Raw genomic sequence first — 19907 nt, forward strand, 5'->3', positions numbered from 1 at the left:
TCCGTCTGTTGTGGCTGCAGCTGGTGTGATGATAGATAGACAAGAGAGTGAGTCAGAGAAGTGTCTGGGCTGGAGGTTTGTGTTATATGGGGTACTCCCCAGAGACATACACAGATACAGCTGCAGCCAATCAACGTCAGCATGCAGAATGCATTAATGCAGAAGTACCATATCATATCACGACTCATGGGTTCATTGAGTGTGCTGGGCAGTAAGGCACATAACTTGAACATAAACCTGGAACTATTACATTTATGAGCAATAACGTCAGTTTTTTTTTAGAGCATTTTGTGAATGAACGCATCATAATTTCAATTAATAATAATGAATAATAAAGGTACATTTCCTGAAGTTTAAAACAACATTTCACTTACAGTTTCTACCTTGGTTCTATCTACTCTCTCACCCCCACACAGAACGAAACGCAAACCGAATGTGGTTTTACGCCTTCCTATAGAACCACAGGTTGAGATTCTCATCCATCATCCACCTTTTGGGCAGATGCCGGCGAGAGCAGCCAACCTCATAGATAGAGGTATTTTCAACCTGAGGTTGAATCCCAAACGCCAGCCTATTTAATGCACTATTTTTTAAACCGGGACCCATAGGACTCTGGTCAAAAGCAGTGCACTATTTAGGGAGTAGGGTGCCATAGGGCTCTGGTCTAAAGTAGTGCACTATATAGGGAGTAGGGTGCCATAGGGCTCTGGTCTAAAGTAGTGCACTATATAGGGAGTAGGGTGCCATAGGGCTCTGGTCTAAAGTAGTGCACTATATAGGGAATAGGGTTCCATTTGGGACATAAGGCAATCTCACACCACAGCCTTGATCGTAGTGCAGAAAGACGTCGAGAGCAGATGCTTTTAAAGTGGGCAAAGGAAATGCAATCTTTAAACTGTCATTTTTTCATTTCTGATTCCTAGACTGATTTTTTTCTTCTCTAATTGAATGAAAATGGTTCAATTCATTTTTTCTGGCTTTTGCAAGAGATGTGAGAATCTCTCTACACTGTAATATAATCAATGGAAGTCTGATAAATTAACACCGGTTCATATTACTTTAATTGATCTCTATTTCAGAATCAACAAATGTATATTAGTGAACTGGTGGCATATATGAACTTCATCACGCTCAAAGAGAGTGGTATATTTTCACAGAAATGTCATTCTTCAAAGCTTACTGTTTTTTGGCAGCATAGTGGTATACTGTAGGGTTTCTCCCCAGTGAGACTCTACAATGCTGACTCGGCACACGGACCATGTGTCTTCCTCTACTGATTGATATCTCTGGCTGGGCTGCCTCCCTCCTCATCTGTTTAAAGACCCAGACAGACAGAGAGGGAATACAGAGTCTTGACTCTCTGGTTGCCTACAAAATGACGCCCTATCCCCTATCGAATGCATTGCTTTTCACCATAGCCCAGGGCACTATATAGGGAATAGGGTTGCCATTTGGGATGCAGATAGGGAGTAGACTAGAGCCAGTCAGATAGGGAGGTAGACTAGAGCCAGTGAGATAGGGAGGTAGACTAGAGCCAGTGAGATAGGGAGTAGACTAGAGCCAGTCAGATAGGGAGTAGACTAGAGCCAATCAGATAGGGAGCTGACTAGAGCCAGTCAGATAGGGAGGTAGACTAGAGCCAGTCAGATAGGGAGGTAGACTAGAGCCAGTCAGATAGGGAGGTAGACTAGAGCCAGTCAGATAGGGAGGTAGACTAGAGCCAGTCAGATAGGGAGTAGACTAGAGCCAGTGAGATAGGGAGGTAGACTAGAGCCAGTCAGATAGGGAGTAGACTAGAGCCAGTCAGAGAGGGAGGTAGACTAGAGCCAGTCAGATAGGGAGGTAGACTAGAGCCAGTCAGATAGGGAGGTAGACTAGAGCCAGTCAGATAGGGAGGTAGACTAGAGCCAGTCAGATAGGGAGGTAGACTAGAGCCAGTCAGATAGGGAGTAGACTAGAGCCAGTCAGATAGGGAGGTAGACTAGAGCCAGTCAGATAGGGAGGTAGACTAGAGCCAGTCAGATAGGGAGTAGACTAGAGCCAGTCAGATAGGGAGTAGACTAGAGCCAGTCAGATAGGGAGGTAGACTAGAGCCAGTCAGATAGGGAGGTAGACTAGAGCCAGTCAGATAGGGAGTAGACTAGAGCCAGTCAGATAGGGAGGTAGACTAGAGCCAGTCAGATAGAGAGTAGACTAGAGCCAGTCAGATAGGGAGGTAGACTAGAGCTAGTCAGATAGGGAGGTAGACTAGAGCCAGTCAGATAGGGAGGTAGACTAGAGCCAGTCAGATAGAGAGTAGACTAGAGCCAGTCAGATAGGGAGGTAGACTAGAGCCAGTCAGATAGGGAGGTAGACTAGAGCCAGTCAGATAGGGAGGTAGACTAGAGCCAGTCAGATAGGGAGTAGACTAGAGCCAGTCAGATAGGGAGTAGACTAGAGCCAGTCAGATAGGGAGGTAGACTAGAGCCAGTCAGATAGGGAGGTAGACTAGAGCCAGTCAGATAGGGAGTAGACTAGAGCCAGTCAGATAGGGAGGTAGACTAGAGCCAGTCAGATAGAGAGTAGACTAGAGCCAGTCAGATAGGGAGGTAGACTAGAGCTAGTCAGATAGGGAGGTAGACTAGAGCCAGTCAGATAGGGAGGTAGACTAGAGCCAGTCAGATAGAGAGTAGACTAGAGCCAGTCAGATAGGGAGGTAGACTAGAGCTAGTCAGATAGGGAGTAGACTAGAGCCAGTCAGATAGGGAGGTAGACTAGAGCCAGTCAGATAGGGAGGTAGACTAGAGCCAGTCAGATAGGGAGGTAGACTAGAGCCAGTCAGATAGGGAGGTAGACTAGAGCCAGTCAGATAGGGAGTAGACTAGAGCCAGTCAGATAGGGAGGTAGACTAGAGCCAGTCAGATAGGGAGGTAGACTAGAGCCAGTCAGATAGGGAGTAGACTAGAGCCAGTCAGATAGGGAGGTAGACTAGAGCCAGTCAGATAGGGAGTAGACTAGAGCCAGTCAGATAGGGAGGTAGACTAGAGCCAGTCTGATAGGGAGTAGACTAGAGCCAGTGAGATAGGGAGGTAGACTAGAGCCAGTCTGATAGGGAGTAGACTAGAGCCAGTGAGATAGGGAGGTAGACTAGAGCCAGTCTGATAGGGAGTAGACTAGAGCCAGTCAGATAGGGAGGTAGACTAGAGCCAGTCAGATAGGGAGGTAGACTAGAGCCAGTCAGATAGGGAGGTAGACTAGAGCCAGTCAGATAGGGAGTAGACTAGAGCCAGTCAGATAGGGAGGTAGACTAGAGCCAGTCAGATAGGGAGGTAGACTAGAGCCAGTGAGATAGGGAGGTAGACTAGAGCCATTGAGATAGGGAGGTAGACTAGAGCCAGTCTGATAGGGAGTAGACTAGAGCCAGTGAGATAGGGAGTAGACTAGAGCCAGTGAGATAGGGAGGTAGACTAGAGCCAGTCAGATAGGGAGGTAGACTAGAGCCAGTCAGATAGGGAGGTAGACTAGAGCCAGTCAGATAGGGAGGTAGACTAGAGCCAGTCAGATAGGGAGGTAGACTAGAGCCAGTCAGATAGGGAGGTAGACTAGAGCCAGTCTGATAGGGAGTAGACTAGAGCCAGTCAGATAGGGAGTAGACTAGAGCCAGTCAGATAGGGAGCTGACTAGAGCCAGTCAGATAGGGAGTAGACTAGAGCCAGTCTGATAGGGAGGTAGACTAGAGCCAGTCTGATAGGGAGGTAGACTAGAGCCAGTGAGATAGGGAGTAGACTAGAGCCAGTGAGATAGGGATTGAGTAGACCTGGGCATTGACTCTCTCTTGAAATCCAGTTAATTTCAGTAGTAATAATAATAGTACATATAATCATGGATACAGGTACAACCCTACTGCTGTAGTATTGGGGAATCTTCGGGATGATACATTTAATTAAATGTATTGACCGTATTGACCATCTCTCTCTCTCTCTCTCTCTCTCTCTCTCTCTCTCTCTCTCTCTCTCTCTCTCTCTCTCTCTCTCTCTCTCTCTCTCTCTCTCTCTCTCTCTCTCTCTCTCTCTCTCTCTCTCTCTCTCTCTCTCTCTCTCTCTCTCTCTCTCTCAGGAACTGGACATTAAATCACAGATGGTGAAACCAAATTAGAGTCTATAAAAATAAACAGAGGAAGGGACATTTGTGGTGGAAGTCCAGATAGAAGCACAGTGACCCACGGCTGAGGACATCATGATCACACAGGACTGCCGTTGACTTCAAGTGCCCTACTAATATCTAATATCTAATATCTAATATCTAATATCTGATATCTAATATCTAATATCTAATATCTAATATCTGATATCTGAATCAAGACCCAGACAGATTCCTGTCTTGTGTAGAAGTACAGTTGCTCTTGACGGAAGTGATTAAGGAGAAATACTTCAGTTACCGATGCCAAACAAACCTATTTTTATATTTTTAGTTAATCCGTTGATATTGTATACGTTATATTGCATTGGCATTGTAGATGTTTAGCATCCACTTAAAGTATTATCATTGATCAGAGTTGGTATATATAGGGTTATTAGCCTAATGACCAGTCTCATGTCACAAAAAAAAGATATATATTGTCCCACTAGAGGACGCTAATACTGCAAGGAATATATTCTGAGTGGCTCTTCAAATAAACAACCAGTGTTGTCACAACCAACCAAATCATTTATTGATTTATTTGCTTATTAAATTGCCTTGCACATTTCCCTTGCAGATACCCAGCCCTTTAGGGTCTTACATTAGAATAGAATACACTATATCAGGTCTAGTCTGTGACATGTATATATCATGAAGTATGCGTGAGCTAAGGTTAAGTTAAAGTAGCCTCTTGTAGTAATAAAGCAAAGGTTAGCGGGTCAAAACATCTGTTGCAAAACATCGACATCCTAAATATCTTATTAGTAACAGTTGAAATCTACCCCCTGGAGTCGAAAGAGGGCACCAATAGAATTCCTGAACCCTTTAAATAGGACCCAAGAACACCAAATAAGAGCAGGTGCGACCATAGTGGGACATGCTGAAGGGAAATCTATATGAAACTGATCTCTCGCTCTCGCTCTCCGGTTGCGGTCTCTTGCGTGCGTGCGCGCGCACAACACAGACATGAAAACTGTGTCAACAACAACAACAACAAAGCACTAATTATAGTCCATCATGTTTCCAAAATCACTTTCTTTGCTAGTACATATGCATGTCAAATGTATAAATAAGTAATACATGTATGTTTATAAAAACAATTTGGCGTTAAAACAATGAACATGAAAACAAAAATGCGCTTTTTGGTCTTCATTTAATGTTTGTGTTAGGCATAATGTTAGCAGTGTGGTTAAGGTTAGGGTTAAGGTAAAATGTATGTTTTAAAATCACATATGAATAAGAAGAGAAATTGTAGAAATGGGCGGGGTCTATGACTTTGTGGCAATGGTAACTAGTGACGACACACTCCAACAGAGGAAGCTGAAGGTTTCCTCACATCAGAATGTTGTGTGTTTTTTGGTTGCTAGGGGTGGAGCGAACAATGCTTATTTCTTTTCCCCCACCTTCCATTTAGCCCTGCGGTCTATTTCTATCCACGCTTACGTCTGGGACAGCAAGTTCCGCATTCCCGTACCCTCCCAGATACTGATCAGTATTTAAACGGACTGACGCAACGATTTTTCGATTTTTAGTCTCAAAACGTAGCTACGTCCGATTCACAAATTACAGACACATATTATATCACCTCGGATATTGGACCTAATAAAGGTAAATTAACCAATTACTTCTGGCTTGGTTTATGAACCTTCGACTAAGTCGATTAACAGTTCATTTTTGTTATACATAATAAAAACATTTCTGAAAAAGTTTTGTTTTTTATCGTTTTCATAATTGTATTATTTTACAACGAGGATATTTGACCAGTTTTAGCTTGCAATCCCGAGATTTATAGCACTTCTACTATTGTACTTTTTTTTGTCGTGGATTTTTTTATTTATTTCATGTGTACAATATCTCTTTGTTAGGTAACGTTAGATTGTTACAACTGCGTTTTAAATCTCCATCAAACGGATACAAAGTATCGAATGAATACCCCGTGCAGTTTTGAACACTATTGTAGAAATTTGCGAAAATAGATTTTTCGCTGTTACATTAACGAAGCGGTGGAAGTCTGAATATTGTCCACGCTGCCAAGTTCAACGTTACGTAAGTCTGTTATGGACGAGACGTTACTGTGGGCTATCGACAGTAGCCTATTTAGAACACAACGTCTAGAATAGACCGAAATACATTCTTTCGTAGGATGGGGAGAAACTTTTTGCTTTAGTTTTCTTGATTATTTTATTTGTGTGGGAAAAGAAATCAGCAAAATTGCAATTCGCACTTGTTTCACTTTGCTTTGTTAGGCTACCGTAGCAGAGTAGAAACACACTCAAGTGTTTCACACAGACAGTCGGATATTTGTTTGACTTGATGTTACAAGGGCTAATTTGTAAACTCATTTCCATGTTCATGGGAATTCATTCGATTGCGTTTATGTTATGTTTATTATGATTTATGAATCATTATCAGCCTCATCCCTCCTCACCATTTAGCACGTTCATATTATCTATACAGTTGAAGTCAGAAGTTTACATAAACTGAGTTTAAATGTATTTGGCTAAGGTGTTTCACAATTCCAGACATTTAATCCTAGTCTTAGGTCAATTAAGATCACCACTTTATTTTAAGAATGTGAAATGTCAGAATAATAGTAGAGAGAATAATTTATTTCAGCTTTTATTTATTTCATTACATTCACAGTGGGTCAGAGGTTTACATGCACTCAACTAGTATTTCGTAGCATTGCCTTTAAATTGTTAAACTTGGGTCAAACGTTTCAGGTAGCCTTCCGCAAGCTGAATTTTGGCCCATTGCTCCTGACAGAGCTGGTGTAACTGAGTCAGGTTTGTAGGCCTCCTTGCTCGCACACGCTTTGTATATAGGGTTGAGGTCAGGGCTTTGTCATGGCCACTCCAATACCTCGACTTTGTTGTCTTTAAGCCATTTTGCCACAACTTTGGAAGTATGCTTGGGGTCATTGTCCATTTGGAAGACCCATTTGTGACCAAGATTTAACTTCCTGACTTATGTCTTGATGTTGCTTTAATATATCCACATAATTTTCCTTCCTCATGGTGCCATCTATTTTGTGAAGTGCACGAGTCACTCCTGCAACAAAGCTTCCCCACACCATGATGTTGCCACCCCCGTGCTTCACGGTTGGGATGGTGTTCTTCGGCTTGCAAGCATCCCCCTTTTCCTCCAAACATAATGATGGTCATTATGGCCAAACAGTTATATTTTTGTTTCATCAGACCAGAGGACATTTCTCCAAAAAGTACGATCTTTGTCCCCATGTGCAGTTGCAAACCGTAGTCTGGCTTTTTTATGGCGGTTTTGGAGCAGTGGCTTCTTCCTTGCTGAGCGGCCTTTCAGGTTATGTCGATATATGACTCATTTTACTGTGGATATAGATACTTTTGTACCCGTTTCCTCCAGCAACTTCACAAGGTCCTTTGCTGTTCTGGGATTGAGTTGCACTTTTCGCACCAAAGTACGTTCATCTCTAGGAGACAGAACGCGTCTCTTCCTGAGCGGTATGACGGCTGCGTGGTCCCATGGTGTTTATACTCGCGTACTATTGTTTGTACAGATGAACGTGGTACCTTCAGGCGTTTGGAAGTTGCTCCCAAGGATGAACCAGACTTGTGGAGGTCTACAATTTTTTTCTGAGGTCTTGGCTGATTTCTTTTGATTTTCCCATGATGTCAAGCAAAGAGGCACTGAGTTTGAAGGTAGGCCTTGAAATACATCCACAGGTACACCTCCACTTGACTCAAATGATGTCAATTAGCCTATTAGAAGCTTCTAAAGCCATGACATCATTTTCTGGAATTTTCCAAGCTGTTTAAAGGCACAGTCAACTAAGTGTATGTAAACTTCTGACCCACTGGAATTGTGATACAGTGAATTATAAGTGAAATAATCTGTCTGTAAACAATTGTTGGAAAAATTGCTTGTGTCATGCACAAAGTAGATGTCCTAACCGACTTGCCAAAACTATAGTTTGTTAACAAGGAATTTGTGGAGTGGTTTTCAAACGAGTTTTCATGACTCCAACCTAAGTGTATGTAAACTTCTGACTTCAACTGTATCTATCTATCTGAAGCATGTTTGTCCTATTTTGAAACGGAGGTTATACGAGTTAAAATAACTATTATTCATATGTCTTTGCAGTGGCCAAACACTGCTCCACCATTGGTAGAAGAGGATTGCAGTCCAACTTGTGAGTAAGTAGCCTATTCAAGTCTCATCGTCTTTATCAAAATGACCTTATAAAAAGTCTGCAGACAAGCTGTGTTTGCTCTCTCTCTCTCTCTCGCTCTCTTCCTGACATAACCATATTACAGTGTTTTATAGGGCCTGGTTATATAGTGTTTTATAGGGCCTGGTTGTACAGTGTTTTATAGGGCCTGGTTGTACAGTGTTTTATAGGGCCTGGTTATACAGTGTTTTATAGGGCCTGGTTATACAGTGTTTTATAGGGCCTGGTTATACAGTGTTTTATAGGGCCTGGTTATACAGTGTTTTATAGGGCCTGGTTATACAGTGTTTTATAGGGCCTGGTTGTACAGTGTTTTATAGGGCCTGGTTATACAGTGTTTTATAGGGCCTGGTTATACAGTGTTTTATAGGGCCTGGTTATACAGTGTTTTATAGGGCCTGGTTGTACAGTGTTTTATAGGGCCTGGTTATACAGTGTTTTATAGGGCCTGGTTGTACAGTGTTTTATAGGGCCTGGTTATACAGTGTTTTATAGTGCCTGGTTATACAGTGTTTTATAGGGCCTGGTTATACAGTGTTTTATAGGGCCTGGTTATACAGTGTTTTATAGGGCCTGGTTATACAGTGTTTTATAGGGCCTGGTTTTACAGTGTTTTATAGGGCCTGGTTATACAGTGTTTTATAGGGCCTGGTTATACAGTGTTTTATAGGGCCTGGTTATACAGTGTTTTATAGGGCCTGGTTATACAGTGTTTTATAGGGCCTGGATGTACAGTGCTTTATAGGGCCTGGTTGTACAGTGTTTTATAGGGCCTGGTTGTACAGTGTTTTATAGGGCCTGGTTGTACAGGGTTTTATAGGGCCTGGTTGTACAGTGTTTTATAGGGCCTGGTTATACAGTGTTTTATAGGGCCTGGTTATACAGTGTTTTATAGGGCCTGGTTATACAGTGTTTTATAGGGCCTGGTTATACAGTGTTTTATAGGGCCTGGTTGTACAGTGTTTTATAGGGCCTGGTTGTACAGTGTTTTATAGGGCCTGGTTGTACAGTGTTTTATAGGGCCTGGTTATACAGAGTTTTATAGGGCCTGGTTATACAGTGTTTTATAGGGCCTGGTTATACAGTGTTTTATAGGGCCTGGTTGTACAGTGTTTTATAGGGCCTGGTTGTACAGTGTTTTATAGGGCCTGGTTGTACAGTGTTTTATAGGGCCTGGTTGTACAGTGTTTTATAGGGCCTGGTTGTACAGTGTTTTATAGGGCCTGGTTGTACAGTGTTTTATAGGGCCTGGTTATACAGTGTTTTATAGGGCCTGGTTATACAGTGTTTTATAGGGCCTGGTTATACAGTGTTTTATAGGGCCTGGTTATACAGTGTTTTATAGGGCCTGGTTATACAGTGTTTTATAGGGCCTGGTTATACAGTGTTTTATAGGGCCTGGTTGTACAGTGTTTTATAGGGCCTGGTTATACAGTGTTTTATAGGGCCTGGTTGTACAGTGTTTTATAGGGCCTGGTTGTACAGTGTTTTATAGGGCCTGGATGTACAGTGTTTTATAGGGCCTGGTTGTACAGTGTTTTATAGGGCCTGGTTGTACAGTGTTTTATAGGGCCTGGTTATACAGTGTTTTATAGGGCCTGGTTATACAGTGTTTTATAGGGCCTGGTTGTACAGTGTTTTATAGGGCCTGGTTATACAGTGTTTTATAGGGCCTGGTTATACAGTGTTTTATAGGGCCTGGTTATACAGTGTTTTATAGGGCCTGGTTGTACAGTGTTTTATAGGGCCTGGTTGTACAGTGTTTTATAGGGCCTGGTTGTACAGTGTTTTATAGGGCCTGGTTGTACAGTGTTTTATAGGGCCTGGTTGTACAGTGTTTTATAGGGCCTGGTTGTACAGTGTTTTATAGGGCCTGGTTATACAGTGTTTTATAGGGCCTGGTTATACAGTGTTTTATAGGGCCTGGTTATACAGTGTTTTATAGGGCCTGGTTGTACAGTGTTTTATAGGGCCTGGTTATACAGTGTTTTATAGGGCCTGGTTATACAGTGTTTTATAGGGCCTGGTTATACAGTGTTTTATAGGGCCTGGTTGTACAGTGTTTTATAGGGCCTGGTTATACAGTGTTTTATAGGGCCTGGTTATACAGTGTTTTATAGGGCTGTTAGGGTTCCATCGGGGAAACAAACTGCCTGGTGCAGTAGTACATCTTGGAAATGGTCTCCGTCACTGACTGTGTCTGAAATGGTACCCTATACCCTATATAGTTCACTACTTTTGACCAGGGCCCATAGGGTGTTCCATACAGAGGATTATAAATAAAAAAAAAACATCAAATAACAGGGTGGCTAGATTGAAGAAGCTATATAAATAAAATATATCTTGATTTATTTGACACTTTTTTTGGTTACTACATGATTCCATATGTGTTATTTCATAGTGTTGATGTCTTCACTATTATTCTACAATGTAGAAAATAGTAAAAAAAAATAAAAACCTTTGAATGAGTAGGTGTGTCCAAACTTTTGACTGGTACTGTACATATAGGTAGGGGTAAAGTGACTAGGCAATCAGTAGAAGTAATAAACAGAGTAACAGCAGAGTGTGAAAGGGTGTCTGTGTGTGTTGCAGTGTCAGGGTTATATGTGTGAGTGTGTGGTTAGAGTCCAGTGAGTGTACGTCGAGTCTGTGCAAGAGAGTCAGTGACAATAATATGAATAAAATAAGCGTGTCAATGTAAATAGCCTGGGTAGCCATTTTGATTAACTGTTAAGCAGTCTAATGGGTTAGGGGTAGAAGCTGTTAAGGAGCCTTTTGGTACCAAACTTGGCGCTCCGGTACCGCTCGCCGTGCTGTAGCAGAGAGAACAGTCTATGACTTGGGTGGCCTGGATGGCAGGAGGCTCAGCTCCAGTGATGTACTGGGCCGTACGCACTACCTTCTGTAGCGCATTGCGGCCGGAGGCCGAGCAGTTGCCATACCAGGCGGTGATGAAACCAGTCAGGATGCTCTTGATGGTGCAGCTGTAGAACTTTTTGAGGATCTGAGGTCCAATGCCAAACCTTTTGGTGTATGGGGTATAGGTGTTGTCGTGCCCTCTTCATGACTGTTGGTGTGTGTAGACCACGATAGGGCCTTTGTGATGTGGACACTGAGGAACTTGAAGGTCTTGACCCGCTTCACTACAGCCCCGTCGATGTGAATGAGGGCGTGCCTGCCCTTCCGTTTCCTGTAGTCCACAATCAGCTCCTTTGTTTTGCTCACATTTAGGGAGAGGTTGTTGTCATGGCACCACACTGCCAGGTCTATGACCTCGTCCCTATAGGCTGTCTCGTCCTACCACCGTTGTGTCATCGACAAACTTAATGATGGTTTTGGAGCCATGCGTGGCGATGCAGCCGTGGGCGAACAGGGAGTACAGGAGGGGACTAAGCACGCACCCTTGAGGGGCCCCCGCGTTGAGGGTCAGCGTGGCGGATGTGTTGTTGCCTACCCTCACCACCTGGGGGCGGCCCGTCAGGAAATCCAGAATCCAGTTGCAGAGGGAGATGTTCAGTCCCAGGGTCCTTGGAGGGCACTATGTTGTTGAACGCTGAGCTGTAGTCAGTGAACAACATTCTCACGAAGGTGTTCCTTTTGTCCAGGTGTGAAAGGGCAGTGTGGAGTGCAATAGAGATTGCTTCTTCTGTGGATCTGTTGGGGAGGTATGCAAATTGGAGTAGGTCTGGGGCTTCTGGGATGGTGTTGATGTGAGCCATGACCAGCCTTTCAAAGCATTTCATGGCTACAGATGGGAGTGCTTCAGGGCGGTAGTCATTTAGGCAGGTTACCTTGGAGTTCTTGGGCACAGGGACTATGTTGGTCTGCTTTAAACCTGTAGGTATTACAGATTGGGTCAGGGAGAGGTAGAAAATTTTATTAAAGACACTTACTAGCTGGTCAGCGCATGCTCTGACTACGTGTCCTGGTAATCCGTGTGGCCTTGTGAATGTTGACCTGTTTAAAAGGTCTTACCCAAATCTGCTATGGAGAACGTGATTACAGTCGTCCACTTTGCCTGTTTGATTGGTTCGTCGGAGGGCGTAGCAGGATTTCTTATAAGTGTTCCAGATTAGTGTCAAGCTCCTTGAAAGCTTTAGCTCACTGCAGCTGTTGCTTGTAATCCATGGCTTCTGGTTGGGATATGTACGTACGGTCACTGTGGGGACGACGAGGTCATTGCTCTTGTTAATGAAGCCAGCGACTGATGTGCTAACCTCAATGTTATTGGATGAATCCCAGAACATATTCCAGTCTGTGCTAGCAAAACAGTCCTGTAGCTTAGCAACCGCTTCATCTGACCGCACTTTGGTATTGAGCGTGTCACTGGTCCTTCCTGTTTGACTTTTTGCTTGTAAGCAAGAATCAGGAGGATAGAGTTAAGGTCAGATTTGCCAAATGTAGTGAACTATATAGGGTGGGAACTGTGGACGGGATTTTTCAATTAAGTATTTATTCAACAAGAGATGACTAGTTTTCATGCATAATTTTTCAAGTGAACAAATTTGAAACAAACATTTCAGTTAGATGTAAATTTGCTTGACTAAGATTTCTCTGGCAAAAACATTGAAACTGATGACAGATTTCTTGATTTATTTTAGATTAATTTGGGCTATTTTGAGGAAATGTACTGGCTATGGTGGCTCAAGAGGGACAAACAACAGTAAAGTTTTGGCATTTAAAAAAAAATTCAAGCGAAGGTCTTTAGGGAGTATGCGTGCACAGATGTTCGATTCACCTAGCCGAGTTCTGCTAGGAGCAAACCCGAACGCCTTTAGTCTGGTTAGATTTGTCATTATATCTGATAACATTTCATATCAGTGGACCTGACACTTATATGGCCTGGTCTGAATGCAGTGGAGACACACAGGGAGGGGGACATTCTCTTTGGACCGGCACACGTTCAGCATGTGGGCCAAGCCGAGCTTATTGTGTGCCCCAAAAGACCCAGAGGGACCAAGTGGAAAAACAGTTGTTACAGTAGGTTCTAAATAAACAGAGTAAAAAAAAAAAAAACCTCACGGACGCTTAATCAAGCTCCAACCAAGTGTATTCACCCACTGGGTCATACAGCTGCATAAGACAAGGAACATATTCACACAAGCGCTGATATTTAACACTTTCTCCAATGCTGAGCCCCTCCTTACACATCTGAACAGCCAATAATATACCTCTGTTGCTATCCAGAAGATTAGTGATATACATTCTTCCTCACTTCATCTAACCTGACCTCTGCCCAAATTCCTCACTCCTCCCACAACTCACGGCTGTCATGGTGACTGGTACCAGACTGTGTCTCTTCTCCTCCCATAGGATCCCTGATGGTTAACAATAACACATCCTGACATAATGTAAACGTTATACATTATCCTCTCCCCCTCAGTGACATGAAGAAGTATATTTCAAAGGTTAAGAAATCAGAACCCATCACAGTAATAGACAGGCTCATGCTCCTCTTAGTTTTTTAAAGTAACTTAATTGACTGTAATAGGTTCCTACAACCCACTCCTGTCTATGGAGTAACTAATATCGGTAGATCTCTATATGATTGTGTCATTGTGCCTATATAGGCCAGAGGTGACTGGTTGTCTCTACTTTGTAGAGGTGGTAGTAGTATGACACCTGCATGGGGAACATGCTGCTGTGGACATGCTAAAGTGACCTGTGTGTGTGCCCCTTCCTATATATGTGTATGGCTTTGTACGAGTGTGTTTGTGTGTTTGCCTTCACCTCATATGTGTATGCATTTCTTCCTGTAAGTGTGTGTCTATGAGTGTTATGGGCTTAAAATGCCCCAGCATCTACCTGCTTGCCTACTTACAGTACCTGCCTGCCTGCCTACTTACAGTACCTACCTGCCTGCCTTCCTACTTACAGTACCTACCTGCCTGCCTTCCTACTTACAGTACCTACCTGCCTGCCTGCCTGTCTACTTACAGTACCTACCTGCCTGCCTTCCTACTTACAGTACCTACCTGCCTGCCTGCCTACTTACAGTACCTGCCTGCCTGCCTACTTACAGTACCTACCTGCCTACCTACCTGCCTACTTAGTGCCTACCTGCCTACCTGCCTACTTACAGTACCTGCCTGCCTGCCTACTTACAGTACCTACCTGCCTACTTACAGTACCTACCTGCCTGCCTGCCTACTTAGTGCCTACCTGCCTGCCTGCCTGCCTATTTACAGTACCTGCCTGCCTGCCTACTTACAGTACCTACCTGCCTGCCTGCCTACTTACAGTACCTACCTGCCTTTCTACTTACAGTACCACAACTAGACCTAGCTAACAGCTAGCCATGCCACAACTAGACCTAGCTGACAGCTAGCCATGCCACAACTAGACCTAGCTGACAGCTAGCCATGCCACAACTAGACCTAGCTGACAGCTAGCCATGCCACAACTAGACCTAGCTGATAGCTAGCCATGCCACAACTAGACCTAGCTAACAGCTAGCCATGCCACAACTAGACCTAGCTGACAGCTAGCCATGCCACAACTAGACCTAGCTGACAGCTAGCCATGCCACAACTAGACCTAGCTGACAGCTAGCCATGCCACAACTAGACCTAGCTGACAGCTAGCCATGCCACAACTAGACCTAGCTAACAGCTAGCCATGCCACAACTAGACCTAGCTGACAGCTAGCCATGCCACAACTAGACCTAGCTGACAGCTAGCCATGCCACAACTAGACCTAGCTGACAGCTAGCCATGCCACAACTAGACCTAGCTAACAGCTAGCCATGCCACAACTAGACCTAGCTAACAGCTAGCCATGCCACAACTATACCTAGCTAACAGCTAGCCATGCCACAACTAGACCTAGCTGACAGCTAGCCATGCCACAACTAGACCTAGCTGACAGCTAGCCATGCCACAACTAGACCTAGCTGACAGCTAGCCATGCCACAACTAGACCTAGCTGACAGCTAGCCATGCCACAACTAGACCTAGCTGACAGCTAGCCATGCCACAACTAGACCTAGCTGACAGCTAGCCATGCCACAACTAGACCTAGCTGACAGCTAGCCATGCCACAACTAGACCTAGCTGACAGCTAGCCATGCCACAACTAGACCTAGCTGACAGCTAGCCATGCCACAACTAGACCTAGCTGACAGCTAGCCATGTCACGACTAGACCTAGCTAGCAGGCAGGAGGCGACTCACTTACTGGCATGAATACTGTAGGAGTAGTATAGAACTGTCCCAAATGGCACCCAATTCCCTTTATAGTGCACTACTTTTGACCATAGGGTTCCGTTTGGGATGCATGCTCTAGGAGTGAGTTGGAGCTCTACTCCACCCCTGACTAGTGTTTTCTAAGTCAATCCACATGGTATGTATAAACATTGTATCATAGGGTGCTTCCCAAATGGCATCCTATTCCCTATGGGCCCTGGTCAAAAGTAGTGCACTATATAGGGATCAGGGTGCCATAGGGCCCTGGTCTAAAGTAGTGCACTATATAGGGATTAGGGTGCCATAGGACCCTGGACAAAAGTAGTGCACTATATAGGGAATAGGGTGCCATAGATCCCTGGTCTAAAGTAGTGCACTATATAGGGATCAGGGTGCCATTTGGAACCTCTAGTTAGGCTGAGAAGGCCTAACCTAGCCTAAGACAGTATGGAAGTGAACACTCAGAAGTGAGAGGGTGTAAACTGAACAACAAAAAAATAGACAATATGTAGTCACTGGAACAGGATCTTTAATAGAAAAAAGAAATGAAAGAGAGAGACAACCGAGACGGCAAGAGACAGAAAGCCATTGAGCGGTCATGAAACGCCCTGAGACAGCAACAACACTTCTAGAACTATATCCAGATTTCACAATTCCTTTGTGTCAACAATACAGTACCTGCTTCTGTTTCGTAGTGCTATAACCTGGTCCAAATGGCATCCTATTCCCTATATAGTGCACTACTTTTGACCAGGGCTCTATGGCACCCTGATCCCTATATAGTGCACTACTTTTGATTAGGGCCCATAGGGTATAGGGTGCCATTTCGGGACACACCCTATGAGTTCTGGTTTTTGCATCTGACCACACCATTATGGTTAAAGGGAGAGGGGGACAACGAGAGAGAATGCGGGGACATGCAGTCTCAGTCCTCTGTGGTTTAGTTGTGTGTGTGTGTGTGAGAGATGTGTGTGCGTGGGTGTGTGAGAGAGATATGTGTGTGTGAGATGTGGGGAGGACAGTCTAGATTAGGAAATATTAGAGACTAATTAGAAAACATCATGGAATCCTCCTTGGCCAGAGTTACATAATCGACTGATTGCTTAAACAGAGCGAGAGAGAGACGGCATTAAATCTGGCTGGAGTTGTTGGCCAATGTGTTCATTTCAAGCATTGCTCAAATTGTCTTAGGTTATGTTGTATAGACCTACAGGGAACTTCATACAGTCAGATGGCTGTTTATCTTGTACTGTAGCGGCTGCGATCTCATTACTCCATACTTGAATGTAGCTATTCACACAATTCTGGTTATGAGTGTATCTGACCAAGCCAATTGAGATGAGTGTAAACCACTGGTTTTTGTCAGTCTTCTCCACTCCTAGACCATCCCACAGATATTATGCCAGTGTCTGTAGAGAGGGACATGGGGACAATTGGGAAAAGACTCAGCCACTGATAATCATATGGCCCAGTGCTTTGCCGTAGTCAGGACTTGACTGGAAAATGAATTGCAATGATGCTTGGACTGCGTTCCAAATGTCACATTATTCTCTACATGGTGTAGTACTTATAGGACCCATAGGACCCTGGTCAAACGTAGTGCACTACTTATAGGACTCTGGTCAAACGTAGTGCACTACTTATAGGACCCATAGGACCCTGGTCAAACGTAGTGCACTACTTATAGGACCCATAGGACCCTGGTCAAATGTAGTGCACTACTTATAGGACCCATAGGACTCTGGTCAAACGTAGTGCACTACTTATAGGACTCTGGTCAAACGTAGTGCACTACTTATAGGACTCTGGTCAAACGTAGTGCACTACTTATAGGACTCTGGTCAAACGTAGTGCACTACTTATAGGACCCATAGGACTCTGGTCAAACGTAGTGCACTACTTATAGGACTCTGGTCAAACGTAGTGCACTACTTAGGTAATAGGATTGTATTTGGGGTGAAGACTTGATGAAGTTCCTCTCTTGGATATTAACCACATTCTGTAGTCTCTCTTACATCATGTGATCATCTGCATTTTCACTCATATGAATACCAAACCCTCTACCTCCCTGCCACAGAGCCAGGCTAACGAATACCAAACCCTCTACCTCCCTGCCACAGAGCCAGGCTAACGAATACCAAACCCTCTACCTCCCTGCCACAGAGCCAGGCTAACGAATACCAAACCCTCTACCTCCCTGCCACAGAGCCAGGCTAACGAATACCAAACCCTCTACCTCCCTGCCACAGAGCCAGGCTAACGAATACCAAACCCTCCCTGCCACAGAGCCAGGCTAACGAATACCAAACCCTCTACCTCCCTGCCACAGAGCCAGGCTAACGAATACCAAACACCTCTACCTCCCTGCCACAGAGCCAGGCTAACGAATACCAAACACCTCTACCTCCCTGCCACAGAGCCAGGCTAACGAATACCAAACACCTCTACCTCCCTGCCACAGAGCCAGGCTGACATTTGGCTAATGATAGCTAGCTCATGATCGTAACCTAAAGGACTCATTGAGTAGATTTACATGCACAGTAATAATTTGATATTAAACTAATTGAAGGCAGTAGGCTGAGTATGGCATTAGTCATGTAAACACCTTACTCTGCTTATCTTAATCGGCGTAAAGACATAATCCAGGGCATAATCCAGGACATAATCCAGGGAAGCATACGCAGATTGCTTAGAAAACCAGCTGCTTTAATTTTTCAAATTTTTAGGATATGTAAAAACCTTAATCGGTGTATTTGATCTGCAGCATGTGCCATCAAATCAAATGTTATTTCACATGCGTCGAATACAGTGAAATGCTTACTTACAAACCCTTAAACTACAATGCAGATAAATAAAAAATACAATACAAAAAATTAAATAAGAATAAGAAATAAAAGTAACAAATAATTAAAGAGCAGCAGTAAAATAACAGTAGTGAGGCTATATACAGGGGGTACCGTTACAGAGTCAATGTGGAGGCTATATACAGGGGGTACCGGCACAGAGTCGATGTGCGGGTGCACCGGTACAGAGTCGATGTGCGGGTGCACCGGTACAGAGTCGATGTGCGGGTGCACCGGTACAGAGTCGATGTGCGGAGGCACCGGTTAGTCGAGGAGCCTCCCTCTTTAGCGCCAGTGAACTGAGTTTGGAACGAATGGAGCGTAGTAGAAGTCGTTTTCACATAATTCAGAATCAAATATTCTTCCCAAAAATAACATGTTCGCTGTGGTAGAACATTTATTTTCTATATTTATCAGAGTGCCATCAGGTAGTGTCCATGGAAACAGGATCAGGTAGCCTGATTTCAGATGTGTCCATGGAAACAGGATCAGGTAGCCTGATTTCAGATGTGTCCATGGAAACAGGATCAGGTAGCCTGATTTCAGATGTGTCCATGGAAACAGGATCAGGTAGCCTGATTTCAGATGTGTCCATGGAAACAGGATCAAGTAGCCTGATTTCAGATGTGTCCATGGAAACAGGATCAGGTAGCCTGATTTCAGATGTGTCCATGGAAACAGGATCAGGTAGCCTGATTTCAGATGTGTCCATGGAAACAGGATCAGGTAGCCTGATTTCAGATGTGTCCATGGAAACAGGATCAGGTAGCCTGATTTCAGATGTGTCCATGGAAACAGGATCAGGTAGCCTGATTTCAGATGTGTCCATGGAAACAGGATCAGGTAGCCTGATTTCAGATGTGTCCATGGAAACAGGATCAGGTAGCCTGATTTCAGATGTGTCCATGGAAACAGGATCAGGTAGCCTGATTTCAGATGTGTCCATGGAAACAGGATCAGGTAGCCTGATTTCAGATGTGTCCATGGAAACAGGATCAGGTAGCCTGATTTCAGATGTGTCCATGGAAACAGGATCAGGTAGCCTGATTTCAGATGTGTCCATGGAAACAGGATCAGGTAGCCTGATTTCAGATGTGTCCATGGAAACAGGATCAGGTAGCCTGATTTCAGATGTGTCCATGGAAACAGGATTATTAGGGAAATTGTTCTTCCTGCGAAGCATTTAAATGTTTTAATCAAACTATTATATTAATCTGACTATCCACAATAATCACATTATTGTATGCATATACCCACACTCACTGACCATGTTGTTGAGGTACTGTCCTCTCTTCATCGATATAGCCTGGTCCCAGATCTGTTTGTGCCGTCCTGCCAACTCATGCATGTCAATTACCATAGGAGTTTGAAAGAGAGAACAAACAGATCTGGGACCAGACTACCATTGGTAATGACTGGTGGGGATGGGAATGTTTAGTCACCACGTCTTCAATGTGGTTTTGAGACGCTGGTTTCTCAACATCGGGCCTGCCAAAGACAGGTTGCATGCAACAT

General features: G+C 44.0%; 1 protein-coding gene across 2 annotated transcripts in view; it reads left to right on the plus strand.

Moving 5' to 3' along the window:
- The first annotated feature begins 5596 nt into the window (after positions 1–5596).
- LOC139582479 (jun dimerization protein 2-like) overlaps positions 5597–19907 on the plus strand; it is a 38051-nt gene continuing 23740 nt past the window's right edge. The window contains exons 1-2 of one of the 2 annotated variants that reach the window (XM_071412523.1): positions 5597–5766; positions 8278–8330. The gene's annotated coding sequence lies outside the window, so the exon portion shown is untranslated. The remainder of the gene's footprint in view (positions 5767–8277; positions 8331–19907) is intronic. The other variant, XM_071412522.1, reaches the window with a different exon arrangement.

The sequence above is a fragment of the Salvelinus alpinus genome, chromosome 8 (genome assembly GCF_045679555.1).
Source record: "Salvelinus alpinus chromosome 8, SLU_Salpinus.1, whole genome shotgun sequence".
Classification (NCBI taxonomy): Eukaryota; Metazoa; Chordata; class Actinopteri; order Salmoniformes; family Salmonidae; genus Salvelinus; species Salvelinus alpinus.